The following is a 12,560-nucleotide window of genomic DNA, read 5'->3' as shown; positions in this document are numbered from 1 at the left end:
ACCTTTACTATGCCTCCAGTGTAGACAGGTATCTCAGTGTTTTACACTTTAAACAAGCTGCACTTTAACTGACTTTACCACTTCTGATTATATAAAATAAATATACAAGAGATTCCTCCCATCATAATTCTTCTTCATGTAAGGTCATACAGTTCTTTGTAAAGGCTTGTTTACCAAAGCAGACAAACTTCCTCCTCCCTCTTTTACGATGCCAGCAGACAAGGCTTATACTTCAAAGGCTTCATAAAAAAGTAAGCCCTAGTACAACTAATACTCTTTCAATTGCTCAAAAATACAATGCATCAGGAAAATAAGGAGCTCATCTCCACCAACCTAAATCCACATAGCATATGCATAAACTAAAAAAACACCTTGCTAAGTAGTTAAAAAGGCCCTCAGACCTACTCATGGCCACAACTAAAGGAATCTGCACTCTTGACCAGCTGTATGAGCAAATGCAGTGCATCTAATACCCATCTGATTTTGTGGTAATTCATTACTGGTGTTCTTGTCTTCCACTGCAATCAGAAGTTTTGTTAATAACTGTTCTAGTATTTGAATGAGTGCAATGAAGTTAAAAAAGACCATGAAAAGAACAATGATGGGGAGAAAAAAACTGGAAGATCAGTATGTAGTACCTCTAAGCTTTATGGAAAGGAAACCCCAATAAGGTAAAAAATCATAAGAGCAAAGACTGAATTGGTCTATTTTTTATATTTGACTCAGTACACTCACTAAAATAATTTTTAATGTCCTAGCAATTACACAGCCAGTAGTCATACTAAGATTACAAAAAGCTGGCCCCTTCCTACGTTCCAAAATACTTGTTTTGCTTGTGTGTTCTTTTCACCGTGTTATTTGTTATTTCAGACTTCAACTAGAACTTCCAGAAGTTGCAACTTCTCTTCAGATTGAAAAGACTATTCCTAGAAAGCTGATTTGCCTTTGGGTGTTTTTTTGGCTTCTTATTCATGTTTCCACTCTCTCATCCATGAAATATAACCATTTTTAAAATAAAAACACAAGTTGGCTACATCAGTAAATGCAATAATTAAGTTTTAAGATAAAAAACATTTTCTGTCCACATAAAATCACAGATTCTCATTCTGAAATGGATCCTTCCATAAAAGCTCCTTACTCTAATACAATTCCCCACTAAACCAGCATTTATTGTTTTGTTAGTAAATGCTAATAGTATGGCCACTGAATGGGTTGTGCTGTCATATTACTAATTCTAATCAACAGCTTGGGACTCAGATACATAATAGCTACTTGTACATGCACCCTTAGCTTTCACCTACAGACTAAATCAAAGTACTTGGTGCTTGCCATGAACGTGAACATTCACACGTAAGCAGCTACTGTTGCACCAAGTCACTTGTTAAGCCACTGAATCTTTATCAGCTCTAAGAATGCTTAGTTACTGCATGGTCCAGGAACAGAAATTTCAAATGAAAAATTTCAACAGTATTTTTTTGTCAAAAAAAAAAATCAGATGCAAATGCCTCAATTCTGGAAGGTCAGTTGTTCTTTTCTTTTTAATAAGCCATCAAGCAGATGTTCATGATACAATTTTTGAGGTTTTATTCCAGTTTAAGAAAAGGCAAAAGAGATTCAGATCACTGGATATTTATTCCATAATTGCAAAGTAACTTATAGTTTTAGCACTAATGGAGAAATCACAGTTGCATTGTGTCTCAGCAAAGAGCTTTAGCCCTGACAGTATCAAAAAAAGTATCCTTATTACTAACAATAACGACCTCATTAAACATCACCAGGCAAGAGCTCCCTTTTGGACGCAGATAATGGACCTCTCAATTTTAGGTCACTAAAATATTATACAAATTACCAACTTCAAGCACTGCCGACAATTAAACAGCACTTTCATGTAGCACAGCTAGGACTTGGTTCACAGCTACAACAGTTGCATGAAAAAGAATACTTGGGACAGTATTCAGCATGAGTGCAGCAGTCAAAATTACATTTTCCAAATGTCCACAAGTATAAGCAAGCACTTACTATTTCTCAAATCCTTCTATTGTCTGAAAACTTTTGCTCTGGAATAGAAGAGAATAGTTTCCACAGGTGAGCAAACCTGAGTATAAAAACTGTCTAAAGCAGTATTTATAGCAGAAGTACGTAACATACTTTCTAGACTTAGTTTGTGGCACAACACCAGCAAGCAGATCCAGTCACTGAAATAATGTTACAAGATTACAGGTACCCTAACATTAGACTCAAAACTACATCTTCATAAAAGCTTTTTAAAGGATACTACAAACCAATTATTTTTGTAAATGTTTTGGAAACACAAAACAGCAATTATAAAGGAAGATGTGTACAGCAAGTTTAAACTATAACACACATCAAAGAAAGTACAAGTTACAGATCTCAAAAGAAAGACTACTCATCAAGATCCTTTAATATTAGTTTATAAAACTTACATCATCATGTAAAATTCATCCAGCAACACCTATCCTGGGAAGGCTCAACATAAAGCTATGTGGGAAAGGGAAGAAGAAACTTGAGCACATTTTCATTTGATCAACCAGGGGAGACCAAAAAAACCACCTATCTGCACATCTGCGTATAAAATGTTCAACTGCAAGCACATTCACACCAGGCTGTGAAGCAGCCAAAATCCCAGAACAGGATGACCTAAAGAGCCCACAGGAATGCAATCTGGATGTCCCAGAGTGGCTCAAAGCAGGACAGCAGTGCTGGTGCAGTGTTTTGCCAGACTAACCCTTCCCATTTCTGGAACACGAGGTCAGAGCAAGTCAACCTGCAGCTAAAATGTAGATCAGCATTAAATTTATCAGGAGGCAGTATTCTGCAATAGGATGTATGCATAACCTGTACTGATTTCAGTAGGTGAGGTAGCATGTGTATGCAGTTTCCAAAACAAAAACCCAGGTTTTTCAGAGAAAGTTGTCTCTGTGTGTCAATGCAATGCATTTGTTCAAGTACAAAAAGCACCAAAAACATTTTCCCTTCTGTTCACATGAAAGTTAAAGCTATCCAAACACAGCATACATACTTTTAACTTCCTAATTAACAGTCAGATTCATAAATTTAACTCAAAATCAGGGTGACACCATAGGCAAAGAGCATTCAAATAGACCTAAAATATCCACATGGCTTTCTATGTTATAGGTAACATACTATTAATATAATAGCAGTCTATCAGCTCTTCCTTTAATTACATAGAAAGGCTTCTGTTCATAGACCAAATCATTGGTCTTTGACGTCACAGACATTATTTATATACCTACCAAAAGCCCTGCTTAAACAGCACAACCTGTAGTTTTACATAATGTCAACTAGTTAGAGATGCAGAAACAAATATGCCCTTTCTGTGATTTGTATTCCTGGTTTTCCCTTACAACTTCTGGCATATGCAGTCTAGGAAAACTCCTCAAAGAAGAAGATTGGAAAAAAAACATTCATTTCCCCTTTGAGTTCTTAAAAAGGAAGTAGTGGTTGAGAGCTGTAAGTGAAAGTGTTGTATTATTTCCACCCTTTTGGAATTAGGGGTGGAACTAGGAACATTCTTATGTCTTTCATTCAGTGCTTCTTTTCCTCCAGGTAAATTTTAAAAGAATTTCTGACACATTTTGGAGGTAATTTTAAGTTGCACTATAAAAGAGGTACTCCAGGTATTTCATAGTACTATATTATATATACATACACTCACTGAAAGTTTGGAACATAACTTAAGACAACAGCAACATAAGCTAGCCTACCCAGCAAATATGCTTGACCCCCTCCTCAGAAGCTTATTTGTTGGTAGGGATTAATTTTGTACCCAAAATTCTATCCCAAGTCCACAAGCAACCTAAACTAATTAGACCTGCTGCGGAGCGGAGGATTGGACTGGATAACCTCCAGAGGTCCGTACCAACCTAACTTATCTTCTGACAGTACATCCATGCTATAGAATTTGGCTGTCCTTGTTCATAGTATCGTAACTCCCCTCAAAGTAGGTACCAGCCAAACTATACATAATGACTTACAGCTCTGGAACCCATAGAAACAAAAGAAACTTTATCAAACTTATTCTTTGTCCCTTACTAATATGTGATTATATTAACTCCACATAGCCTTAAAAATCCTCTGGCATTCAGCAAGAGGAATCCTTGTAATGATAGCAAGGAAACAACAAAGAGTTGTAATTACCCACCAAGATCAAAGACCTGAAAAAATAGTTTGGCTGCAGAATGGATTCTTCCACAACCAGATATTAAAAAAAAATATTTTTTTTAAATAACAAAATAGAAAATGTGAAGAATTACAAGTAATTCATTACACCTCCCAAAAGCTTTCAGATTTTTCAAGCACCTGGAAACAGTAAGTTTAAGTGCAGAGGACAGCAATGCCAGAATAAAATCACAAGTAATATCACCAAAACTGATTTGCAATGCTACTGCCCATAAGTCCATTCAACTATTATAGCTAACAACCAAAAAAAGATAAGAATGACAGTTAACTGTGCTAGGAATTACTGGGAAAGGTCACCAGAAATTTGAAAGGTAAACAGGTAGGCAGGCTAAAAGTCAAGCTTTGCAAAACCAAGAGATATGGCTTCTTACCCTATACAGTTAACTATTACACTTCAAGAAAAGCAATTAAAAAACAGAAAGCAAGGCAGAGTCATCAAAATCTGCTGGGGGGGGGGGGCAGGGGTTTAAACAGGAAAAAAACCTCTTACAGATCTTTAATAACATTGCATCAAAGACATCAAAGTTTTAGAAAAATCTATGTTTAAACATAGTCTTGCTCAACATCCAGAAAAGGAACAACTCTTTGAAAAAGTGCCAGTTAAGAGCAAAACCTGCCATATCAGATAGGACTAATGGCATATACAAATAGCAGCAGCCAGTACTAAATATCTTCAAAAGAACCTACTGTACACATATCTATTTGGCCCATAACAAAGCTTTTCTTCCTTGATTTGAAACATAAGCATTTCCATTCCTTCCTTTAAAAAGTTTATTACTCAATATACAGTTTAGAAGCATTCACAAGTCCTGCATCTTAAGCTCTTGCATTAATTTTATTTTTATAGAAGAACTATTACAACTGTAATTATGAGAATATACAGCATTAATAACTTGTTCTTAGTTTTATTTTCAATAGTCTTAATACAAGAACAAAAGGTCACTTATATGGAAGCTATGTAAGAACAGACATCTCAGACATTGCACGTTTCCTATATTGAAGTCTTTCTGTCAATAAATATTTTTAACACATTTGAATTATCATATGAAAACCAAAACAGAATAAGATGTTTCAACTGGGGACAAACTTACTTTAACAGTAGCACAATACTGTCAATATTTTTGTATTTAGTTACAAGTTCTCCCTATTTTACACTATTAGAACATCTGTGAATAAGTCCATCTTGTCATTTCTTCAATGTTTTCAGTGGTTGGTTCCTGTTATTTTATAACCTAAAAAGATCTAAGAATAGCACATATTTTCCTCCAGTATGCACCATAGTTCAACTATCAATACTGAAATGTTATTTAGCTTTGCAAAAATACTATAAATTCTTCATGCCCTTAACTACCCTTAACGAATCCCAGTACTTTTTACATTTTTAGAAAGGTTTAAAAAAAAGTCAAACTGCTGCTAGCATTTTCTTTGTTTTTTCCACTGAACTACAGTGTTGCTACAGGATTTTGGACTTTCTGTTATAAGCCTGCTGGAAGTTCATCATTTATTTATACTTTCTCAAGACTGAAATAAACTCTAAGACATTGCTCAATCACATACATGTGTGTCTGGTACAACATAACACAAAAATTGTATCTGATTAAGTGTCTGGCTCCAGCACAATGATTTTCCTTTCTGAAAAAGGAAACTGTTCTGGGCCTCCGGTAGAGAGATATGTCTTCTTGCAGGGGCTTAAGATGGTACAGTCCAATCCATCTCTCTGCCTGAGGTTCCCAGTCCTAAAGCAAACTGAAAAAATGCTTGTCTATATTCAACAAAAACATGACACTACTGTAAGCCTTCTTCCAACAATTCTGTGATAAGCAGAAATATTTCTGGAAAGAAAGACAAGTTGGAAATGTTAATCTTGTCACAGCAAGATTTAACAAAACTCAGGGCTCTTAGATTATCCAAACTCCCAGCAAGTGAGCAACATTAACAGGAAGCAATTATTGATGCGATTCAAAAGAAAATCCAGAGACAATAAACAATCATATAATTTAGTAGCAATAGCCTGTAAAATTGCTAGCTTTAGGGATGAAGGCAGCATTCTTCCTTCCTTTTCACTTGCCAGGTTCCACAAATAATAATTTTCACTTTATAATATCTATTAAAAGAAATGACAAAAACCAAAATGCAACAAATCAGCTGAGTATTTGTCTACACATTTCGCAGAGTTTTAGCTAGAACAGATTAAAATCAACACAAAGTAGCACATTGACAGGGTTAGACACTACTAACCCACATGCTCCTTGACAGCATACATAAATTCAATTACTTAAATTAAATAAATAAGCAACCAAAACTGTTCAAATTCAGTAAGAAAAATGAGAGGGCAAAGCCAAATCAAAAGTATTTCTCCAATGTAACATAATCCACCTGCAAATGATCAATGGATTGCTGCAACTAACATGTGAAAGAAAGTAAAAGTCAAAAAGAAATTTATATAATGAAAGTGTATTAGGGAGGCAAGGTTTACATTTATAAGCATGGGACCAGGAGCAAACTCAAACCATCCCGTTAGAGACCTAAGGAAAACACATTTACTGGCCTTCATTACTAAGTAACCTGATTAATTTGAAGTTTGTAAAAATTCACTGCAACTACAGAAGGGATTTGTTTGTTTTTAAAACCTAATCAATGTGTTGGTGTTCCTGGCTTAGAATAGATGCATCATGACTGCAATGGATCAGCTCCAAGAATTACAGTATTAGCTCTGCAGCAGTGGCTCTAGATGGTATCTCTGCAGGGAAATCCTTGTCAGCAGCAACTTACCTCTACTATAAATGGCCACCAGCACTCCTACGCTGTGTTCTAAAGGAAGTATGGCAGTGAAGTTTGCCGAAACAGAGAGCTCCATAGCCCATACTACTCTTATGATCATATCAGCATAATATTGCATAGTTCATTCAGGCTGAAAAGCACTTACATAAAAATATTAACAGGTGTATGTAAGGGCGGGCTGACATCAACCTCTTACCAAAAGCATCTAAGCACTGAAATTTCACCTTAGTGCATTATAGCAGACCCCAGGTCAGTCTCACAGGGCACTTGGAATAAACATTCAGTGGTTGGAAGATGGAAGTGTCTTCTCTACAGGCACTACAGACTGTAAGCATATAGCAGCATCAAAAGTAGTTAAAAATAAAACATTTGTTCAGCTCTCAAAGACAACAATCATAACAAAGCTGAAAAGACGTAACAGAGGAAAAAAATAAGTAACAGACATAGAAAGAAATGCTACTGACAGATGAGAAACTAAGCATCCTCTACATAGGTCAGCACCAATAGCCTAGAGTATCATACAGGAATCTCTATAGGAAGCAACAGAAAAAATCTCCCATTAAAATCCTGCAACCCCAAGTACCATTTTTCATATCCCACTAAATTTTGTAAGACAGATTTACTAAAATAGTTCTGAACAAACACAATGTCCAGAGAAGGTGTCCTATACTTCTTGAATCTTGCCAAATCCTTGATCTCCACAAAACATTCTATGTAATGTTAAGTGAACAACATATTTCCTTTTTACAAATTCTTTCTCTTACTTCTTTCATGGTCAATATACTTTTATCCTTAGTACCATACAGCAATAAAAGAGAGCATATGATCTTTCAACTCCTGTTTATCAATGTATTTCTTGCATTCATGGTCCATAATTAGATGCACTATCCTAGACATGGTCTAACAAGCTGCAAAGGGTTCTTACTTTCCCAGCGCAGCACTTCACATTTGTCCTTGTTCAGACTCCTGAGGCTCCTGTCTGTCCTTTCAGCAAGGTCAGGTCCCCCTGGATGGTAGCCTTGTCCTTGAGCATATCAACTCATTCCCCACCACACCAACACTTCCAGATTTGGCATCATCTTCAAACTTGACTAGAGTGTACTTCATGTCCTTCAGGTCACTGATAAAAATGTTAAACAGGACGGGTCATAATATAGACTCCTGCTCTATTCTGCTTGTTACCAGCATCGAGGTAGAGCACCACCTACTAACCACTACCACTGAGCTTGATCCTCAAACCAGCTTTATTTCACTCATCTAGTTGTCCATACATCCAGACTGCAGCACCCTAACTTAGACACAAGACCATAGTGGGAAACAGTCAAAAGCCCTGCTAAAGGCCAAGGTGAATAGTGCGCACTGCTCTCCCTTGCCCACAAATCTAGCCATTTTATCATACAAGGCAATCAGACCTGTCAGACATGACATTTATGCCTGCTAAATCCATACTGTCCTTTACCAAATCATCATCTTCATGTTCCCAGGAAAGTGTTTCAAAACTTGTTCCATGGTTTTCCCAGGGACTCAAACAAAGCTAGCCAGTCTGTAATTCCCTGGCTGTGCCTTTGGGGTTGTTGTTTTGGGGTGCTCGTTTTTGGTTTGTTTGGGGTTGGGTTTTTGGTGGGTGGTTTTGGGTTTGGTTTGGGGGTGGAGGGAGGCGGGGCAGGGTTTGTTTGTATTCTTTAAAGAGCATGCTCCCTGCAGGACGTGTTCTGTAACATTTTTATCTCACATAGTTTAAGCCTGGAAGCCATAAAGGACAGCCTTAAGTTTAATTTGCTATCATGTGGACTATTTGGCTCTCAATTTACTAGTTAGCATTTCTGTAACCAAGATACTATGAATGTGCTCAATTCAATTTATGCCCACTTTGAATTAAATGAAAACAGTAGTATTAGCTACCACCTTAACACAAAAACTTGTGCTTACACATTTTTTTTCAGTTGTTAAAAATGACCAGTTATTTGGAGTCCTTTTTGTCTAAGAAAATACTTTATTTCTCACACAGTTTTTCAGTGCCTTTGGTAAGCTATGACAATGGATTCTTTATAAAAGGTACTTATAATAGCCACTCACAACAAACTAAGGCACTGAGTAATTCCAATTTTTGAAAGCCTGGATATCTGTCGGAAACTTCAGGCTTCTACTAAAAGCTTCCACCACATCTGCCAGAAGCGTTTCAGCCTGGGAGAATTCATATAAAAATTCTCAAGGGTCTTCAACTTGCTTATTTTTAAAAACAAAATCAAAACAAACAAAAAAACCCCAAACCAAAAAAATACAAACAAAAAAAACCCCTCCCCAAAACCTCAAGTATAAGACTATTTCAATTAAGCAGTTTTTAGAGAATTTCTGCCCATATGCAATGATAGAAGCTAAACAAACTTATTTAAATTTTCTGAACTACAGCCCACTTTTTATTTTGCTTTCATTCACACTTTTTGGAATGCTCCATGCTCAGCACAACATCCACTTGCTACATATCTAGTGACTCACTTTTTCAGGCATCTCTTAAGAAGATTCATTAAGTTGTAATTACTCAAAAAAAAATCATTTCTAAGCATAAGCTTCTAATGTTATTGCTGTATGAAAAATCGACAAGGAGATATTACACTGTTTCTACAAACACAAGCAAAACAAAGCATTGCACTGGTTGTCTATAAAAGTATTACTAAGCACAGAAAAAGTCTGAGTACAGGTATTGCCTGCACCACCTCCTTCCACCTTTATCTTATAGGTTTTTAGGCTTACATATTATATTAAACATTTTTTAAAAGCAAATCCAACTTTAAATATCTACTTTTAATTGCTGTTTACTGGTGATCTTGAAGACTTATCCTACTTTTATCCTTAATAATGCTGGTGTTACATAGACATTATCTCCTTTGGGCATATAAGCTTTTCCATGCATAATTAAAGTGCCCTTATACAAAGTAAACATTCACATCTTTCAATTGCAAGTAACATGTCATCTTCAACTTGGTCTGTTTAAGTGACATACTTCAGCTGAAGCCTACCTCTGCCACAAAAAAAAATAACTGCATACTAGTTTCCTTGCCACTGCTTACTGATGTTCCCTCTCTTCAGTTTCTACCCTTCTTTACAGATTATGCCGACACAATAGTTTACAGTCTATGTAGTAAACAGCATCACTCACATGATTCACTAAAACAAAAGAAACAAAACTCCAAACACTCAAGAAAACAAAAATTAGAGTATAACTGAAAGGCACCTCAGGAGGCAGCACAGAGACTGGACCGAGTGACTGGGAATTCCAGAAACCGGTGTAGTCAAACTCCACGACTTTTAGAACTGCAGCCCCAGATCATTCATGAATCATTTTGAATTATTTGAAGGTTTGTCTCTGTTACTAAATTAACATTTCAAAGTCTTTTATAAATTTGGGGTTTTATGAAAGATAGAAGTCCTGTATATAAGCTTCTAAGAAAAGTTTACGAATACTGTGGCAAAAAGAATTTATGCGGGTTTAAATATAGGTCATTGATAGGATAATGACATAGTCCTAAATGATATGTACTTATTAGAAGTTCTGTAAACAATGATAATAAACATTCCTGCATGCAAGTGTTCTGTCATAGCTTTACGGGTTTTTTTTGTACTGTGAAAACACCACAGAATTCTTTAAAGTAGTTTTTGCCATTCAAGATTAAGACTGTATTTGCCAACATCTTCTACCTGCCTTTTCACAACAGCATTTATATTTACTGTCTGCAATGATGCATTTTTCCCTCTCCTCCAACGATCTCACAATTTAGCATCCAGATACTCAACCAGATGAAAAACCAGACCATATTGCCAAGAAACACACACAGAATCCAAAATTCTCCATACCACTTTATCAATGCTTTAAACCTTTTATAGTACAACATCTAACATGTAAAATTTACAGTAATGTATGCCTATGCATGACCTTAAACCCCCTCTTTAGTTGATCATTATGGCTACTGATCCCGACACCCACCTGGGCAATTTTCATCAAGACCCCCATCAAATCCTCTCATGACAGTATCTCAAGAACTATCGCATACCATTCTCTTATTTACTACTACCAAGTTTCTATTTTAGATCAGCTAGATAAAGCCAAAGGTAACTGAAGCTTAAAAACAATCAAAAACCCTGCAACTGACTGTCTTTTAAGCTTGTTAGTTAGCAGTCTTGCTAACACAACACAACACTCAACACACTTTGTCAAATTAACCATCTTTAATATGGCTAGGCACATGGGGGTCGTAAAGTCTTTATAAATCATGAGAAACGTTGATAAAGAGCTATATGCATAATATTTTTAAATTTAAAAACAGTACAATAAATTGGAACACGTTACTTTGTTGAGTCAAACAAGAAAGGTTAAAAACTAAGCTTAAATTGAAACTATTTCATGCACTTAAATTTTCTAAAGTGTGCAAGAATGCACATCACATACATAACAGAGCCAAAACATGCTTAATTAAACACTAATACAGATAGCAGTTTGCACAATTACGTGCAGGTAACTTGAAAGCCATGCCATAACCCAGCCTTAAAAAATTAAACGCTTGTCTAGTCCCATCATGCCCAGGTATTGCATAACATAGGATAGTTAACAATGGAAGGTTTAAGAACTTTGACTGCGTTGTACTGTTCCTTATGCTGTGTCATACTACTAAAAATTACTGCATTAATTACAGACCATATTATTCTTAAAATCAAGAGCTACGCTGACTGCATTTCATAGAAGGGCATGCTGTGAAGCTAAAAACCAGATGATTTAGAGCATATGAAGTTCTAGGGCATAACATCAATACATTTACCAAAAAAAATACAGTACTGAGCAACTGAAATCTGCACTTTGCTCATTTCTTGCAGGATATTTAAAATTAACTTGACAGTCATTAAGTAAAATAACTTTACTTGTCCCAGTTCAATCCCTAGTGGACAAAACATGCACTACAGAACCTCTTAATTTCACTTAACCAGATAGCTAGCCTTTTAAGAGACGCTGTTAAGACAACACAGGATATATTTTAAAACCATTTTCACTATCAACGAGGAAATATCTTGCATGCCATTTGTTACAGTCCTTCTGCCAGTAACAAACCTTCTATCAGACCCAAACAACAAAATACTCTTCATAAAATTTCAAAAGGGCAAGTAGGAAGAATACCAAACCAACCCTTTTTTTTTTTTTAATCCGTTTTTTCGACGCTCCTCACAATGAGATTTCTTTACATGCTCAGATATAATAGTAATTTCTCCGTATCTGAAAAAATACTGTTACACCATTATATTCAGGCAAGCCCGTGCTTTCAGATTTGTATTACTCACCTCAAAATCACATACTTCCAGCGATTAATAATACGCATGCAAATTTTTCAGTACTTATAACCACTTTCAACTGTTTTATGTACTTTTAACATTTAAAGTTTCTGCGTAGTAAGAAATTATCACCTTACCCGAAACATAATCATTTTAACTGTAACACAAATCTTAATCCTTCCACATGCAACCATATTTATTACAGCAAAACGAAAGTGATCTGCAATCTACAGGGACTTGCT

The 12,560-nt window shown here is 35.9% G+C and overlaps 1 protein-coding gene across 28 annotated transcripts in view; it reads right to left on the bottom strand.

Moving 5' to 3' along the window:
* Positions 1 to 12,560, bottom strand: part of SLMAP (sarcolemma associated protein) — an 88,275-nt gene that overhangs the window by 74,508 nt on the left and 1,207 nt on the right. The gene's annotated exons all lie outside the window — the stretch shown is intronic.

Source organism: Accipiter gentilis, chromosome 23 (genome assembly GCF_929443795.1).
Source record: "Accipiter gentilis chromosome 23, bAccGen1.1, whole genome shotgun sequence".
Classification (NCBI taxonomy): domain Eukaryota; kingdom Metazoa; phylum Chordata; class Aves; order Accipitriformes; family Accipitridae; genus Astur; species Astur gentilis.
The sequence above is the reverse complement of the archived record's forward strand: the minus strand, read 5'-3'. Positions and strand labels throughout refer to the sequence as shown.